Source organism: Mus pahari, chromosome 2, assembly GCF_900095145.1.
Source record: "Mus pahari chromosome 2, PAHARI_EIJ_v1.1, whole genome shotgun sequence".
NCBI classification, from domain to species: domain Eukaryota; kingdom Metazoa; phylum Chordata; class Mammalia; order Rodentia; family Muridae; genus Mus; species Mus pahari.
In genome coordinates, this window is record NC_034591.1 from 38,035,597 (window position 1) to 38,052,965 (window position 17,369).

General features: G+C 42.5%; 1 protein-coding gene across 4 annotated transcripts in view; it reads left to right on the top strand.

Annotated features, from left to right (window-relative positions):
- The first annotated feature begins 2,065 nt into the window (after positions 1-2,065).
- The window catches only part of Met (MET proto-oncogene, receptor tyrosine kinase), a 110,125-nt gene continuing 94,821 nt past the window's right edge, over positions 2,066-17,369 (top strand). For 3 of the 4 annotated variants that reach the window (XM_021190189.2, XM_029535194.1, XM_029535193.1), the window contains exon 1: positions 2,066-2,357. The gene's annotated coding sequence lies outside the window, so the exon portion shown is untranslated. Of the gene's footprint in view, positions 2,358-8,662; positions 8,726-17,369 lie in introns of all 4 variants that reach the window. The other variant, XM_029535192.1, reaches the window with a different exon arrangement.

A 17,369-nucleotide genomic window follows, 5' to 3' on the forward strand; every position in this document is an offset into this window, starting at 1 on the left:
TTTTTCTAATAAACGAGTACAGGTAAAGTGTGAAAGTTACACAACTTTCACAGTCATTCCTTTAATTGTTATTTTTAGCTAGCTTTATAAACTATTATTATCTTTGGTTTATGGTTAACATATCAAAAACATAATTTTAAAGCCATTTTTTTTAAAAACTGAACTGAAATTTGTCCTTGAGTAGAAAGCATGGAAAAATTCTATTCTAAAAAAACCTATAATAGAATGCTTGCATGTATAATCCACTTTTCGGTTTGTTTGTACTGCCTTTTCAGAGTCTTTATACAACTTTAATTGTTTTTGTTGTTGTTGTTGTTCTGTTTTTCTATTTTTAATCATAGCACTCAAACTTGGAAAACCTGTTAAGGCAACTACATGGGATGTTAAAAAAAAAAATCCAGTTAACATATTGCTATGGAAACCAGGAAATGGAAACAGCATCCTAATCATTCATTTAGACAACTATGGTGTATGTGTGTGTGTGTGTGTGTGTGTGTGTGTGTAAAATCCAACTATTCACCTTCTACTGAAAGATGTTATAAACTTTCAAGCTAATCAAGATGGCTTTTTAAAGGCCCAGGGCCTTGTAACCAGTAACGCCAGAGTTTCAGAATGAGCTGCAGCCTTCATGAATATAGCATGATATTTGGAAGGACCGCTTGGATCAAGTTTGCTTGGCTGGAGCCCCTGGACATAGTGTAGACCCTTGAAGGAGATTTGAGAACTGGGTTCTAACCCCGGCTCTCTTAATACCAGCTGGGTGACCTTCCTAGGAATTCGTAGGGGCTGTTTTATTCATCTGCAAAATGATTCCGTGCAGGCCTCCAAAACTGTAATAGGAACTTTCCTTTTCCATCAAACTGAGGAGTGGTGAGTTAAACAGCTCTTGGGACTGAAATAGCTGTCTAGTGTCTGGTAATGTACTGAACACATAGCGCAGTTATAGGCAATGTATGAGACCTTCTTTGTCTTCATTCTGTGTGTAAGAGGTGCCCCCTGCACCTGTATAGTGCCTGTCAGTTGAATGACTCTTAATAACTAGCGAATACATACCTCTATTTCCTTTATCGAATCAGCTCTTCTGACAATTGGAAAGAACTCACATTCTGAAAGGCAATGGAATCCTTAGATCCTTTCTCCTTATTGTATCCTTGTAGGGAAATGCAAAATTTTAGAAATGATTCAAATAAAGGAATCTTCCTAAGCAAACCCTTTACAATTTCTTTTAATATTCGGGATTTGAACTTATCTATTGGATTTGTTAGTTGCTATTTGTCTATGTAACCGCCTTGTATCCATTTGTCTATTTAATTAGCCTGTGTCCGGCTATGAGAAAAAGTGAAAATTAACTAGAAGCTTCCCCTGGGTTAAACTCCTAGGGTTCTTCTAGAAATCCGAGTTATTATACTAGGGGGATAATTATTGCAAAATGAAATCATTGGGACAATCCTTCCATGCACTCCCAACATTGTCTGTGACAATGAGCGCCTTGTTTCCGTGGCGCCTAGATCTCTGTCCACGCGGGTGAGTGCTGGGCCGCCACCTCGGGCGTGGGAGAGGCTGCAGCTCCAGGGTGCGCCAGGGGGTGCGTGCGCTTTGCGCGGGTGACTTTAGAGCACCAGGAGGGGGAGACTCGGGGCCGCTGATCTCCCTCTGCGCTGGCTTCTGACTCCAGAGCTGGGGAAGGAAGAGAAAGCGCGTGTAGCCGGGGCGAGGGAAACTTCTCCACCTAGAAAGTTTCACCTTGCCGAGGGCGGGGGTGGGGGGTGGGGCGGGGCTTGAGGAAGTGCGACCCCCAGGGCTAAGCGTACTGGCTGCGGGAAGGGCGGGGACGCCAACCCCCCCCCCCAACCCNCCCAGGGNGGTGCCAGTCCCCATCTCGGCCCCTCGAGGGACCGCTGGGGACAGACCTAGAGCGACAGGGACGAACAAGACACGTGCTGGGGCCGGTGCCCGGGTCTCTTCGCCTCCAGCCCAGACGCGCCCGGGCGCCGCCGTTGCCCGGCTGAGTCACGGGCCGGGCAGGGCGCGTGTGGGAAGGGGCGGAGCAGTCCGAGGGCGCTCGGCGGGGTTCGGCCCGGGCCGCAGGTGACCCGGACGGCCTCGCCGCCCGCAGCGTCCGAGAGTCCCGGTGACCCCGTGCGGAGCCAGATGCTGGGCGACCGCTGACTCGCTGGAGAAGGGCGGAGCGCGCGGGTGGTCCCCGGGCCGGCTGACTTCGGCGCCGCGCGCGCTCCGTGCACCCCAAGGTACAAACTCCAGCCGCGTCGATCCGGCACCCAGCCTCTCCCAGCCCCTCTGCTTTCTTTGTTCCACTAAGGGAACTGGCTACTGCTCCGGAGGACAAGACCACCGAGGTGGGTGCGAGCCCGGGGGTCTTAGGAAACTGAATGTATGGGGTCGGGGAGGTGCAAACTAGAATTGAGCTTGTTGCTTTAGGAGGAGTGTTGTTGACGGCCACCTGTGTGACTCAAGGGCGCCAAGAGCATTAGGTGCTCCAGGGCTGCCGTAGCACTGCAAGTTTCACCTCTGGGATCTGACTCAGCCCTTACAAAAGGGATCGGTCACCCTGTCTAGGGTGATGCAGCCGGCAGGGTTTGAGCCCAGCTATTTCCTTGTTCCTAACCCTCCCTGCTTTATCTGCCTTGAGGGAGCGCGCGAGGAGGGGGTGGGGGTGTCTTTCCCAAAGGCAGGTGTTTCTGGGATGGTCTGAATTTTTTATTCCTGGCAAACACACAGAGTGTGTGATCCATCATTTTCTATCCCACTTTATCTTTTTGCTGGGACTCAGTGGAGGTGAAATACATTATAACCAGAGGTCAGGTAGTCTGGCTAGAAGCGGTAATTATTAAAAGACCAAAGAAAGTACAATGCAGAATTTACTCCGAATTGTGGTTTCCCATTTCCTACCTTTTTATGTTTAGAAGAGCCATTTGCTAATTTGGCAGTTGGCAAGGGTTCTAGGGACTCATGCATGAATGCTCGTCCAGTGGCTTTTCCCTTATCACAGGCTTCTGTTCAAAGCAGCTCTGGGGCAGAATGAAATATTGTCAACTTTCTTAAGCAAAATAATCAGGAGGCTCTAATAGCCAAGTTAAAACAGTCCATGACTATGAGGAGCTTGTAAACGCTGTAACTGGAGAGAATATAGACAGAACTGTAGGAAGACTGTCTGCGCTTTGTAGCATTGGGTGGAGGTTTATTCTATCGCTTCCAACAGCCAGCCACACACACATACATTGCCATGCAAATGGATTCAGAAGAACATTATTTTCCTTTACAGCTCAACTATTATAGCTGACTAATGAATTTCTTCTGCATGGTGATGATCTGAAAACGATGTACACGCTGTTTCCCTTTACTACTGGGACATAAATTGTGCTTTTATGGGAGCAGTGTTAGTGTTGCCTGGATTATTTACAGGTATATAGCTTTCCTCTCCAGCTGGAAGCTTCCTCGGCTTTGTTCGCAAGTGTAAATTTCCACTGTGGAAAAGGAGTGGGTTCTGTTACACATTACAGACTTGTCACTGTCATTTCAGGTTGTGATATACTCACTGTTTATCTCCTCTGAACAGATAAATAACACACATGAGACGTACATCTTCAATAAGAGATTTGATGGTACCAAAAATGTGTTCCTACATAATGCAATAGGTGCTTTAAAATTTGTGGTCAGTTTTCAAACTCAGCAGGGCCTCAGTCAATAGTTATTAACTTAGCCACATTCCGCTGTAAGCAAGATGGATTTATGGCATGTCGAGGATGATCAGGCAAGTACTGCCTTTCCCAAGACTGCTTTGTTCCTGATCATTGGCAACAGGGGACTTACGCCAGGGATGTACTACGGGCTTTGTGGATCCGAAGGCAAGCTTTATCTATAAAATTAAAAAGTACAAATAGCAGGCAGTCAATACATAAGTCTAACATTTGTACTCCTTTTAAGTCTATAATGAGAGGGAAATAAAGTGTTTATAGCTCATCTCAAAAAGGCAAATACCTCTAGTTTATGATTTCTAAGACCATATAAACAGTGTCCCATGTTTGTCTGAAACTTTTTTTTTTTTAAAAAAAAATGAGGACTGCACTTAGAATTATATTTGAAAAGTCAATTTACAAAGCTGATGATGGAAATAATTCAAAATAGGATGCGTCTGACGTTTCTCTTACAAGTTTATGTGATAAGGTAAAGGTTTTCTCAGATGTGCTTTTCACAGAACAAAGAGGATAGCGCCTAAGGGGCTGACACTCTGTGTGGCTGCCCAAGTGACACTGGCTATTGTGCCTACTGCATATTATTGAGAGTTGCATGTTATTTTGCACTGAGAAAAAAAAGATTATGAAACTCTGTCCTGAGGGCTCAGTATCTGACAGAGTAGTGATCTGCTGTCATGCCCATGGTCACACAGGACTAATCATACATCCAGATGCCCCCTCTGTACCCCTCTGCTCCTCATCTCTGTAACTCCCATTTCACACAGCTTTCTGGTTTCTTCTTCACCGACATGAGGTTTAGGGATGGTCAGGAGGGGGCTGGGGTGTGTACAGGTGTTTTGTCTGGATGCATGTGTGTGCCTGTGCCCACGGAGGCCAGAAGAGAACATCAGATCTCCCGGAACTGTAGTTAAGTTAGTCGAATGAGCGGCCATGTGAGTACCGCGAACCAAGCTTGCTCCTCTGTTAGAGCAATCACTGCTCTTAAATGATGAGCCATTTCACTAGCCTCCCTTTACCCTGTGGCCTGTTGTGTTTGTGCCTGGAGCACCTAAAGTTCTTATCATTATCCCTTAGCAACAAACTGAATGCAGAAACCCAAGTGCGAGGGAAGCAGTTTCCTTTCCCTGACCGGTATATGTTGCAACTCCTGTCAGATTCTGAGCCCTCAGGACAGAGTTTCATGATCCTTTTCTCAGTGCAGAAGAACATGCAGCTCTCAATAGTATGCAAAAGGTACAGTGGCCAGTGCCAGTTTGGAACCATTTTGACTATGAGTTCTTAACACATATTGATTCATGACTAAACTCATTTTTTTTTCTCACCAGAAATAGCAAAGACATTTTACTGTGAGCATTAGCTGTGCTGGTTCTAGGCAAGCATCTGAAACTGGGGAAGGGAAATGAAATGTATCTGCCCTTGAAATGCTTACAGTCTGATTAGGTAGACAGATATTACCTATACAAAATAGAGCTAAAATCCATAATTTTAGGGAACATAAAGACCTTAACATAGCTAAACCTGCTTCTGCTTATTTAATTCTTCATACCCTCCAAGCTGAGCCTGGCTCATCTTAAGGTCTTCACAGTTTAGAGAGCCTCACTCTGTGCTCTTTAGTCCATTCCCAGTCACCAGGTAACATCCTTGCACATGCGCACGCGCACACACACACACACACACCTTCTCTCCCTCCTTTCCTCCTCTCTCCCTCTCTCCTTCCCTCTCTATCTCCTCCTTTCTGTTTTTTTTATTTACTTTCTCTCTTTGTAGAAAGACTTTAAAAAAAAAATCCCACCATTTATTCATATGTGTGGGGTCTTCAGCCCCAAGATCAGATTAAGAGCTGTGAGTGACTTTGTAATCTGCCCTCCCATCAGAAAGCCCGTTCTCAGATATTTCTTCAGCTGCGTTAAATTGTTTAACGTTTATATTCCCCTTGGGTTTTGTTTTAATAAAAACATCCAGTAAAATCTGACTACTTTGCTTTTCAAGGGACAAAATGAAGAAAGTGTTTTTATAAGCTATAAAACATAATTGAGAGAAAAAAATCACACGCGTGGCATTTGTACCAGGAGGTGTGAGCACTGTAAAATGAAGAACAATCAACTTTGGAAATCCAGACCCAGGCATGTGTGTTTCTTTCTGTGGTTGTATGCCAGGGTGTGTATGCAATGGAGAGTACAGATTACTCTCCGTTTTAACTTGCATCAAAATCTGTAGCTACAGGGCCATATAGTAATTCTGTAAAGACCTATGGGCCAGATAAATTATATCGTCAGGGTGAAAACCTGACTGTACTTCTGAGACAGCAAGGCAAAGAAGATGTGAGATGTGGTCAGGGAACTACGGGTGCTAAGAACGCCAAGGTCTTATTGCCCTGATTCATGGTATTTCCCAACATTTATCAGGTCCAACATCAGAAATATTGGTCCATTAGGTTAAGGTTCTTTCTTACTTTCTGCCCTGAGCATGGCCCACTGAAATTTGTGGACAGTAATACCATTATAGTCAATGCTGGTCCTTTCCAGGGTGACAAGTGGATGTCAGCAAATAAGGCAATTGCTGAGGGCGTGCCTGTGTGCAGTGTTCTCCCATCTCCTGTATCTGTGGCCTTTTCCGTTTCCTCTGTTCTGCCTTTGCCCGGTATGAACATTTGCAAACAGACAGTTTAAATGAATGAGACCATCCATTTTTCTTAGGTACTGATGAAAGTTCTACCCCAGAAGAGACAGTCCCTACTTGGCATCCATCATTGGAGCTGTCACGTGACATCTCTGTGTCATGTACCAATGTGTGCTTCTCCTCTGAATTTTCAAGAGAAGCCACACAGCTCCCAATTTTCAACTGTTGACTTGGTATCTTTAAAGTACTATATATCCCAGAGGGATGGAGATTCTGCAGACTAGATTTGGTTCTATGGGGCCTTGGTTGAGCCCTCCCCTACTGTGTGACTCTTTCAGGTACTGTCCAAATGAGCAGCACAGCTAGAGAGGCTTAGCATATTTTCTAAACAAAGTGCTTAGTTTTTTCTAGACTTCTTTAAAAAAAAAGAGAGAGAGAAGAATCCCACTGTGGAAAATTAAGTCAAAAAAGAAAAGGATATTTTATCAGTCATCACCTATTAGTGTATAGTTCTCTGAACTGATTGGTCCTCATGTTTTGCATCAGGCTACGGGCATTTCTAAGCAATGGGATAATCTAGTTATTTTGTTCTTACACTGAGGCCCTAGTTTTCTGAAACCTGAATCCATCATAACTCTGTATGTGAACTTCATTTCATTTCCAAGTTCTCTCCTTCAGAATAAGACTCTCCTCTTGTAATATTGGCTCTTTATTTTGGATCAGACTGCACTCCCCCCACCCCCTTTTTGCTTCTCCTGCTATTGAAACTCAAAACATGCGCCGCCTTGCTAGCTTTGAGGGCCCTTTCAAAGCAGCCAGTGTTGCAATCTATTTTTCTAAAGGAATAAAGGTTGTGTATCACAGGTTATGTACGGACCTGTTTGCTTTAGTCCAAAAAAACTAGATAAAGTGCCCAACTAGAAAGCCATTGTGTAAGAAAGGAAGATTATGAGCTCTATGTCTTCCTACTATTTTAAATACAAACATAATAATTCTCCATAAAGCAGTGCACATGTTAAGATCACAGCCCATTTCCTGTTTTGAAGTGATTCTGTGTTGCCTACTAGTTGGAAATCTGAGATAGCGCCTAGGAGCTCAGATCCAGTTTTGAAGTTATATGTTACAACAGCATGGCCTGGGGATCTAAAAATGACTCCAACTGCTGGCCTTTAACATAAGGTAGTCACGCAAACTCTGAGAGAGAGAGAGGTGGAGTAAATCTGTGTAGCAGAATTAGGGGGGCTGGGCCATCCCCTCAGAGGCCTCTCATGTGAGAAAGTAAAGCCCCACCAAGTTTTGGGTCCCTAAAACAACTCAAACTGACTTTAAAAAAATAAGTTTTGGCTTAGCTTGAGACCAGAGCATTTTTACTCTTTGAGTTTTAAACCTAGGGTTCTTTTAAGGGAAATTTAATCCATGTGTTTTTGATTCACTAAACCTTAAACCATTACCCATAAACTGGATGTCTCTCTGACCTCTTTGATGTCTATAAAATCTTTCAAACCATGGAACTACCCCCTGTTTTTCCAGAAAAGAAATATGAAGTTGATTTTTGCTATGGGTCAGTAAATGGTATCTTTAAAAAATCTGGAATAGTTGTAAAGTATCAACACAGCTTTCTGCTTGGGTACTAACAGGATTCGAAAACTGCTAATACCTTAAAGACCTGCTCCCCATGCTTATCAGTTGATGTCCTTACCAAGGCCAAGGAAATATTTTTGACACACCTCGTCTTTCTTACACATGTATCCCAGATATTCGTCTTTTTTTTCTTTTATCCCCAAGTTAAGCACACAGTAAACAAATACTTAGTTGAGTGTTAAGTAAATGAACTTTTATTGTGGCCCAGAACCTTTTGCCTAATGCCAATCTTTGTATTCAATATCAATATCCATCTGTCATGTCTTGGAACAAGATCTATTCTGAGTGGGTTGACCTGTTTCGGCAAATTTCAAGAATAAGCCATCTAACTAAATATATGACATTTATTGAAATTCATTTTGTACCGTGAAGCAACTGCCTTGCAAAACGTGCTGAAAATAGGAAGGAATTTCTAGGCTAATTTGATTAAATATTCTGTTGTTACCATATGCTTTCTGAAAATTGATTTTCCCTCTCTTACTATTCCGGTCGTCCCTCCCACCTAGACACGTTGACTGATTGAAAGCTATGCACAGAAAAGGAAAGGTATATGATGCATAAGAAGAGCAGCAAGGTGAAACTGGCTCAGACAACATATACTATAGTTATAAATTACTGTCACGTACAAGGCAGGGATAAGGCTGCTCAGTGGTAATGGTGCTATTGGGTTTTATCCCAAACAACAGGGATGACACAATCCTGGAACTGCATTGTCTGGAGAGAAACACCTTGCTGTAGCTGGATTTCCTGTGGGTGATTTCTGGTAACTCTATTTCCCATATGAACTTAACACAAGCATGTAGCTTTAAATACAGTTGAAATGCACATGGATAAAATGCATGGCTGCTTTGGAGAGATGGGGAAGGTACAGGACTTGAAAGGGCCATGAGATCTGTTTCGATGTCAGACTTAGATTTTCTAATTGCTCATTATACATTATCCTCAGAAATCGTTGTTCCTCATCCAGAGCATGCAACTTGTGAGGGAGCAAAATTTGGTCATTTCTTATATTTTGTGAGGATGGGAGAGAAGGGGGGAATTATGTTATTACAATTATAGATTTTTCAGTTGAATCTGAAGGTTTACTGCATCCATACATCATCAGTAAAGCTTGTTTTGACATTTAGTTACAGATAACTGTATATAAGGAGTAACTTATTTATATAAGTCTGATTTTGTTATTGTGCTTGGCTAAATCACTAATAACAATGATTTTTTTATACAACTATGTTGCAAATATTTTAAATCTCCAATTAAAAGGCCTTATACCTTGATAACTGAAGAAATGTGTCTTATATATTTCAGGCACTATAAAATTGCTCAGTTTAAGACATTTGGGGGAATAACTTTTATCACAGATGCAGAAAACCAGTGATAACTGGAGTTTGTGTTCGGTATTAAATCACTGAGAAAGCAGAGGGAAATGATAGGAAAATACTTGAAGGGTCAAGGTGCCATGTATGTCAGTGTCCCATGAGGAGCCAGTCTGCCTGCATCCCCCCTCCCTCCCTCCCTTCCTCCCTTTCTTCTTTCCTTCCTTCCTTCCTTCCCTCCTTCCTTCCTTCCTTCCTTCCTTCCCTTCCTCCCTCCCTCCCTCCCTCCCTCCTTCCTTCCTTCCTTTTTTATAGGTAGTTTTGTTCTTGATAACTTTAATATATTTTAATCATGTTCATCCCAAATTCTTCCCCTTAACTCCTTTCAGATCCATACACACCTCCCTGCACCCTACTTCCTGTCCTTACAAAAAAAAAACTAATAGCCCATCAATTCTGATTTGTAGTGTCATCCTTTTCAGAGCCTTACTCTTAAAGAAAACAGATTCTTTCTCTCCCAGAACCTATCAACTCTCAATAGCACTTCATCTAGGAATAGGGGCTTGTGGTGGACCCATTTCTTCTCCATCTAAAATAACAAGTGCCCTATCTTGTGCCGGTTTGTGCAGGCAACCACAGCTGTTCTGATCTCCGGAGCCCAGTGGTCCTGTCATGTCCAGATGAGACTATTTTGTTCTAGGACTCCCCAGACTCTGATTCTTGTGTTCCCCAGGTGTTTCTACCCGACTCTTCTACTATGCCCACTGAGCCATGGGTAAGGGTGTGATGTAGATGTCCTGTTTGTGGCTGTGTACTCCACAGGCGCTTTGGGTGGCTGTGTTATGTTCTTAACCACTATCCACCGCATGGAGAAACTTCTCTGATTAGATCAGAGAGCTGCATTAATCTGTGGCTAGAGAAATACAAATTTAGAGAGTAATTTGATGCCATGACCATTGATAGAAGTAGGTTCACCATTTGAGCCTTCATAGGGTGAAGGCTCCTGATTATGGGCTCTCAGCCAGATTTGCAGTTAACAGGCATGTGTGTCCTCCTTAAATGAAATCAGAACAAAGTTGTTTACCCATACTATTTGTTGCACAAATGGGTTTATATTGCCTGTTACTGCTGTAGCTCACAGGACTCACAGATTGGGAATGACGATAACTTTTTCTCCCCCAAACCAAGAGGAAAGCCACTAATCTAAATTATTTCATGGACTTTGGGACATCTCTGACCAACAACTCAAGAGGGGGTATCTCACACCTGCCACTGGGCTTTTTATTTGGGTAACCATTGTCTTCTGGGGGGAGCACTGTCCCATGTGTAGTGTAGATCCACCTTAACCTTGCAATGTGAATACATATAGGTGTGTATGAAAGTTATAAAGTAGATTTCTGCATTGCTTCCTCAAACATCCTCATTATCAATTGCCCCCACCCCAACCCCTAACCTCTGCCCTACCCTCCCATCCCTCTTTCCACTTAAACCTCCCTCCCAATCATCCCTCTTTCCTTCTTTATATCATCGGTGTTCTATTAGCCTTCCTCCCTTGGGATGATGAGTAAAGATGATGAACACTTATCAAAATATTTCTTAGCCACTTGTATGTCCTCTTCTGAAAACTCTGTAAGGTCCCAAAGCCCACTTTGTAATTATTACCTTCATTCTAATAGGAAAGAGGAAGATCAAAGTGGGAAATCAACAATGAAATCTCGCTTTATCACTCTCTCTGTCTTACACACACACACACACACACACACACACACACACACACACACACCAGGTTGTGGGTAGAATATAAGCTTTCCTTCTCTTCTGTCACACATGTCTTAATTCTTATAGAAGGTAGACTACCCTCTGTATTATTATTTCAATATGGTTGTGTCACTCAGAAAGTACTGAAATAAGGAACCCTTTCCTTAAGGTGGAAGTAGGTTGAGGTGGTGTAGACCTTAAAAGATGAGTCGAAGCAGGAAATATGTAGTTCACTGGAGCCTTATGGAACATCATTATCCCTCTGACTGTTGGCTTCAGATGTCAGCACCCAGTTTAGACTCTCCATACTGTCATCTGATGTCCACCATGAAATCCTCACCAAAACTTCTCCATGCGCAGGACCCTATGAGGCTTATAAACCATTTCTCCATAAAGTCAGCTGCCTTCTTTATTCTATTATAACACTTACTAATGTAATGATCCAGATTTGAGCTGACCTTTAAGTTTAGCTTGTCTTTGTCTACTAGGAAGAATAGCAGGGATGTAAGACAGAAGCACAGCTATAACTGTCATTGGCATGTTCCAAGCACTCTGCAGCCAACCCTCTACATGGGGTCAAGTTCATCTTGTCAGAGAAAGTTGTTGGCAGTCAACCACACAGGATTATAAAATTTTATACCACTGTCACAGGAAAAATTTATCCTATATAATCATTATAATGTATGAATTATTATTGTGAACAAAAGCTATGTATAGTCTTAAGAACTACATCTATGGTCATTGTCCACTGATATATCATCTGTTCTGGATGTGAGTTAGTGTCCATTCCTCAATGTATCTTGAAGCCTTTCTTGTGGGGTTCACTATAACAGTCCATGCCAGAATGTGTCAGGAATGAGAAATTGATATTTTAAATAAATGTAGACAGTGATCTAAAGATTTGAAGAAAGCTTATCTTACTTCCTGTTTTTTGTTTTTACTTCCCATATTTTTCTTCTCTAAGAGTGTGAAAGGGGCTGTTATCATTTGACCTTGGCCTCACATTTGGGCATAAACCTCTCTCTCCCACCTCCGGGTAAAGGTCACACTGCTCAAAGAGCCTGTGGTTTTGCATACTATCCAGTTAACATACAGACAGCAAACAAATATTTATCATTTAACAACTAGAAGAATCTTTAGGTTTAAACATTACATTAGTTATTGTTGGTTGACGGGAGAACTTCAAGCAGAAATGAATATACATTTTTGGGCTCCTCAAAAATGCATTTTCAGACTAGCCAAAATAAAGGGACTTCTCAATTTTATTTCAGCCCGACTAGCACATATTTAGATTGTCCCTTGACATCTGTATGTCAAGGTTCAGTGGGTTCTAAGCACTGGTCTTCAAGGAGCTTTTTAAAAATGCTCTTTATGTCACCAGAAATGTACAGAAAAAATCCCAGGCAGTTACCCTAATGTCGATGAAAGGTGACAGCTCTTGAATCTGTGTCATACGATGATTAATTACTTTCCAACTGCCATCAAACATTCTGAGTGACTAGATAAACTGGAGTTCAGGATTGAGGCCTCCCGATTCCTAAAGGGTTTTGGTTTTCAGAGTTAGATGATCATTATATCTGATTCATTTCTTCAAGCTCTTTAAGCTGTTACCTCTATTGAAGAGAGAAGAGTGTCTGTTTTGACGTGTTTTCCTTCCCCAGACGTTATTTCTTCCAGATTTTGCTAAATCTAATTCTGAAATAATAATAATGATGATGATGATGATAATAATATTCAGAGACTGACATTTTGTCTTAATAAAGGCTCAGGGAGCTGATGGATTATATAAACATGAGGAATCTGCTCCCCAACCCAGCCTGCTCACTCAGTGGGAATGGACACAAAGGACTTTAAGATGAGAGCACCCAGAAAGCGTCGTCCAGTCCACTGAACGAGTTCTTCTCCTACAGGTCTCTATCCCATCGTTGCCCAGGCCCACTGCAATGACTGCCAACTCTCACCATCCTCTCAAGTCCTTGGTTGTTCTCAGCTTTCGTTGGTCTCAGTGTAAGGTCTCCTTTTATATATGGATAGTAACAGAAACGCCTTTGGTCTCCACGTCACTCATCATACGTCCTTGAGTATTGTCTCAGGGAGCAAAGAAGTCTTTTCAACCTACGATCCTGAGCCCGCTCTCCCCCATGTCTTTGATCACCTTGCTCTGCCTGCCCTGCCCTCCTCTTGCCCCCTCCCCTCCCATCATTAAAAGTCTCCTTGGCCATTTTTCATTCAGTCCTCTTGCAACCAGCTGCTGCCTCCTCAAAAAAAAAAAAAAAAAAAAAAAAAAAAGAGAAAGCACAGACGCCAGGCGTGCTGATAGGATCTTGGAGCCACAATCAGCCAAGGAGTCCCTCTGACTTGTCTTATCTTTTAAGCAGGAGTTCTTGATGAACACACGCCTAACCTGTTTTCTCTACTTTCCTTATTCTTATTCCTTCCCTAGCTCATTTCATTCAAGTAGTCTCCTCCATATGGCAAAGAAAGTCTCCTCATTGCCAAGGCTAATGCATGTTTGTTTTATTCTTACTCTATTCCGTGTGGGATATGCTACAGTCCATGTGTATGTCTGATTGCTTCCCTCCCTCTCGGGAAGTTCTGCCTTAGCCTTGAAAAATCATCCAGGCTCGGCCTTTGTGTCTCCAACTTTCCTCTGTTCACGACTTTTCTTTATACCTTTGGAATAAGGGCAGTGCTAGTCCTTATCAGAAAGGGGTGGGATCAGAAATGTTCTCTCAGATTCTAGAATATCTGCATAGACTCTGCTAGCTGAGTATCCTGAGTGAATATCAGAAATACAAAAATGCTTCAAAATTCAAAACCTCTCAAGTGTGCAGGTACTTAGAGCTGTTTGTATCCTTGATTTTTAGATCATGGATATTTAGCCTGCATCATGTTTAAATGCCCTGCTCTCCTAAGGTGTTCAATTATTGAAACAAAATAATTTGATTTTCTGTTTAGAAAAAAGAATGTTTCTTGTATCTTGTGGCACAGAGTCTCAAGACAAGAGGGGAGAGATAAAAGCAGCTAGGAATCTGGAGCAATCCGGATAAGAAATGGCTATATCCTGAGCAGTAAGACAGGCATGTCTACAGTACTCACATACGGGAGTCCAGTATGATGACTTGAGAACCTGAGAGATGAGAGATGCTGATCTGTGATACAGACTGGAGAGCAGGTGTCACAGACTGAGTACAGGCGCCACAAGGATCTCCAACTGTTCTCTCGGCTTGACTTACTCATCCTGTTTTTCCAGCCTGTTAGCTTTGCTGGCCCCAGCCCTCAGTTCTGAGTGTCTTATCATCTATGTTCTGTTCCTTTTAGATCATACTCTTGACTTGTTGTTGTAACAAAATGCAGAACAGCTAGCAACTTAAGGGAGAAGGGGGACTGTTTTGATTGGGGGGCGGGAGTTAGTGGGTTACCCCAACACAGCCCATCCTGGCAGGCAAAGCATGGAGGGAGAACATGAGGTTGACGTTCAAGAAGCAGAAATCAGTGGATGCTAATGCTCACCTTGCTTTCTCCCATTTCCCTTTCTCTTTTATCTATACCACACTTTGGGTAGGTCTTTCCTTCCCTGTTCTGCCTTTCTGGAAACACACAAACATAAGCAGAAGTGTATCTCCTTAGTGCTTCCAAATCCAATCAAGTTGATCCTGGAGTTTAACCATCATAATATTATCACCCAACTCCCCCCCCCTTTATACCCCATCTGCATGATGACAGCTTCTTAAGTCTTTAGCCTAGACTTTCACCCTTCATTATAAGGCTCTCACTTGATCTTAGCCAAAAGGCCGAGAAGCAATACAAGATTCTCATATCCCACCACATGCCCAACAACTCTTATCCACATACATAGTACTTTAGCTGTACACACAACACAACCACATTGGTTTCTCCACACCCCCATCAAACTTCTGGTCTTCTTGAAACCTACTTGTTTTTCTAACCCCCTCTGTCAGTAATTGGGAAAACCAGTTTCCTTATTATAAAATCTATAATCCTTTTTTATTTACATACCTGATACTTTAATCTCATTCTCTCGTTCTTCAAAATATTACCACAATTCAGCCACTTCAGCTATAAGAGTATTATTTCTGTCACTGTTGAACGGCCTAAGCAGTCTGCCACTGGATTCATTGCCTCACCCTTATGCCACACAATGCCCTGCCACCAACAGTCCTCTGTTACACACTCAAAGGGATTCCATTCAAATATAAGCAGCCCTCAATCTGTACCTTGTATTGGTTTCTCATTTCATTCCAACAAAAGCCAGAATCTCATAGTGACCTGCAAAGGGCTCTACTGTTCTGATTCTTTGTCTTTCTAGACCTCATCTTTTGGAGGCAAAGGCTTAGGGGAAAACTCACCAAACGTGTCTCTTGTTCATTCCTCTTAACTCTGCTCAGAAATCCCTTTTCACCTGTCATTTGACCGAGTTCTCCCTTCCTCTACCTTTTCTGCAAATGTCACCTGCACAGATTTCCAAAGCCACAGACTTCTCCCTGTACCGTTCCTTGAGACAGTCCAGATATCCAGACTATCAGCTTCTAATATACTTTATCGACATCCAGCATGCTTGCGTGTATTGTCACCTGAATGCCCCTACTAGGAAGTGCTTTCCACAAGAACCGGACTATTTGTCTGTTTACTGATGTATGACAAACACATAGCAGGGCCTAAATGAACATGTCCTGAATGCAATCTGAGAAGATGTTGGACAGGCAAAATAAGCTCTGGGTAAATGGATTCTTATACTGTCTGCTGATAAAGGTAAGATGATAGATACCAAACTAGGGAGTCCCCTAGTTTGATCCTTACTTATCCTTGTGCCTAGAGAATTGAATAACCTCTGCACTATCTCACAGCCTTTGGCTCCTTCTCACTTCAATCTCACCATATGGTCACTAAAATGAGATATATGTACTAATTGCCATAGCCATTGACTTCCACCTACAGACAGAATGCAGAACCTTCAGCAAACTGCAGGAGAGGCTTTCTGTGAATGCGATTCAGCAGTTGCAACCATGCCAGCCCCTCTCACACACCGCTGTATTCAGGAAAGCCCTGTACCTTGACCTCACTGCGCAAAGGGTCTGTGCCCTTAGCTGTTCTGAGCAGGTCATTTACTTTCAAGTCCCAGCTAAAGCCATCACCAGTTTGAACAACCTTTACCTTTTCTTCCCCATGTGCTCCTCTCTTTCTATGACTACAGTGCTAGGGAAGATGGGGGATGGGACTCCCCGCCATTTTGACAGAGACTCTAAGTGAAAGGGGCCATTTAAAAAGACCGTTCTCTCTTCTTGCTCTTCCTTTTTTTTCCTCAAATACAGATCTTACACACTCACAGTAGCATGACTGCATAAGCACACACACACACACACACACACACTCTACACCACACCCCTGAGTTATTTTCTCTTCAATTGATCAGTTATATAAATGCAATGCTGAGCACAGTTGTTTTTAAGTTGTCCTAACCTTTAGATTTATTGATTTTTTTTTTTTTTCAAGCATCCAGGGTGTTTACGGAATGTTAGAAATAGGATTCCGTATTTACTTCTCAGTCCTATCCTGATTTCTTAGGGACTGACTTGCTTGCCATTCTCTGCTCATTTAAAGGTTTTTATTTTTTATTTTGTAGATAATGTGCTTAGTTCTTTATTTTACCATGATGTATCGATCTCACCATGTGTGTAAGCTTTTGATTTTTTTCCAACATAATTGCATTATTTTTACTCATGAAAATCATCACCTGTAGACAAATACAGACAGGTTTGGTAATTCCATTCATTCACGGTAGTCTCACAACTTCTATGATGCTCAGAGGAGAAACTATTGTGTACTTCATCTTCAAAGCCTAAACCTAATTCGTTCAGTTTCGGAGTCTGCTTGGTGATGTTAACTTCCCAGGGAACATTCTCAGATGTGAGCAAAACAGAGTTCAGAAGTGAACAGAGTATTAGTCAGAAAGACCCACCTGATACAATCCCTGGTGTCTCCACCCTTGCCTCATTCCTAACTCGCATGGTTTCTCTTTCCCTATGGCAGAGCCACCATGACAAAACTGGGTCTACTCACTGTCTGTTTCCCTGTGCAGCTGTTTAACTTTATGCCTTCTGAAAACCCAGAGGAAATGGACCAGCCAATAGTGTTGCATGACTATAATCCTAGCACTAGGAAGCAAAGACAAAAAGGACAGTTTGAGACCAGCCCGAACAACAATGGTAACAGGACCTTGTCTCACTCAAAAGATAATGAAGGGAGGAAGGGAGGGAGGAAAGAAGAAAGGAAAGAGATGCATTAATCCACCGGAGCACAG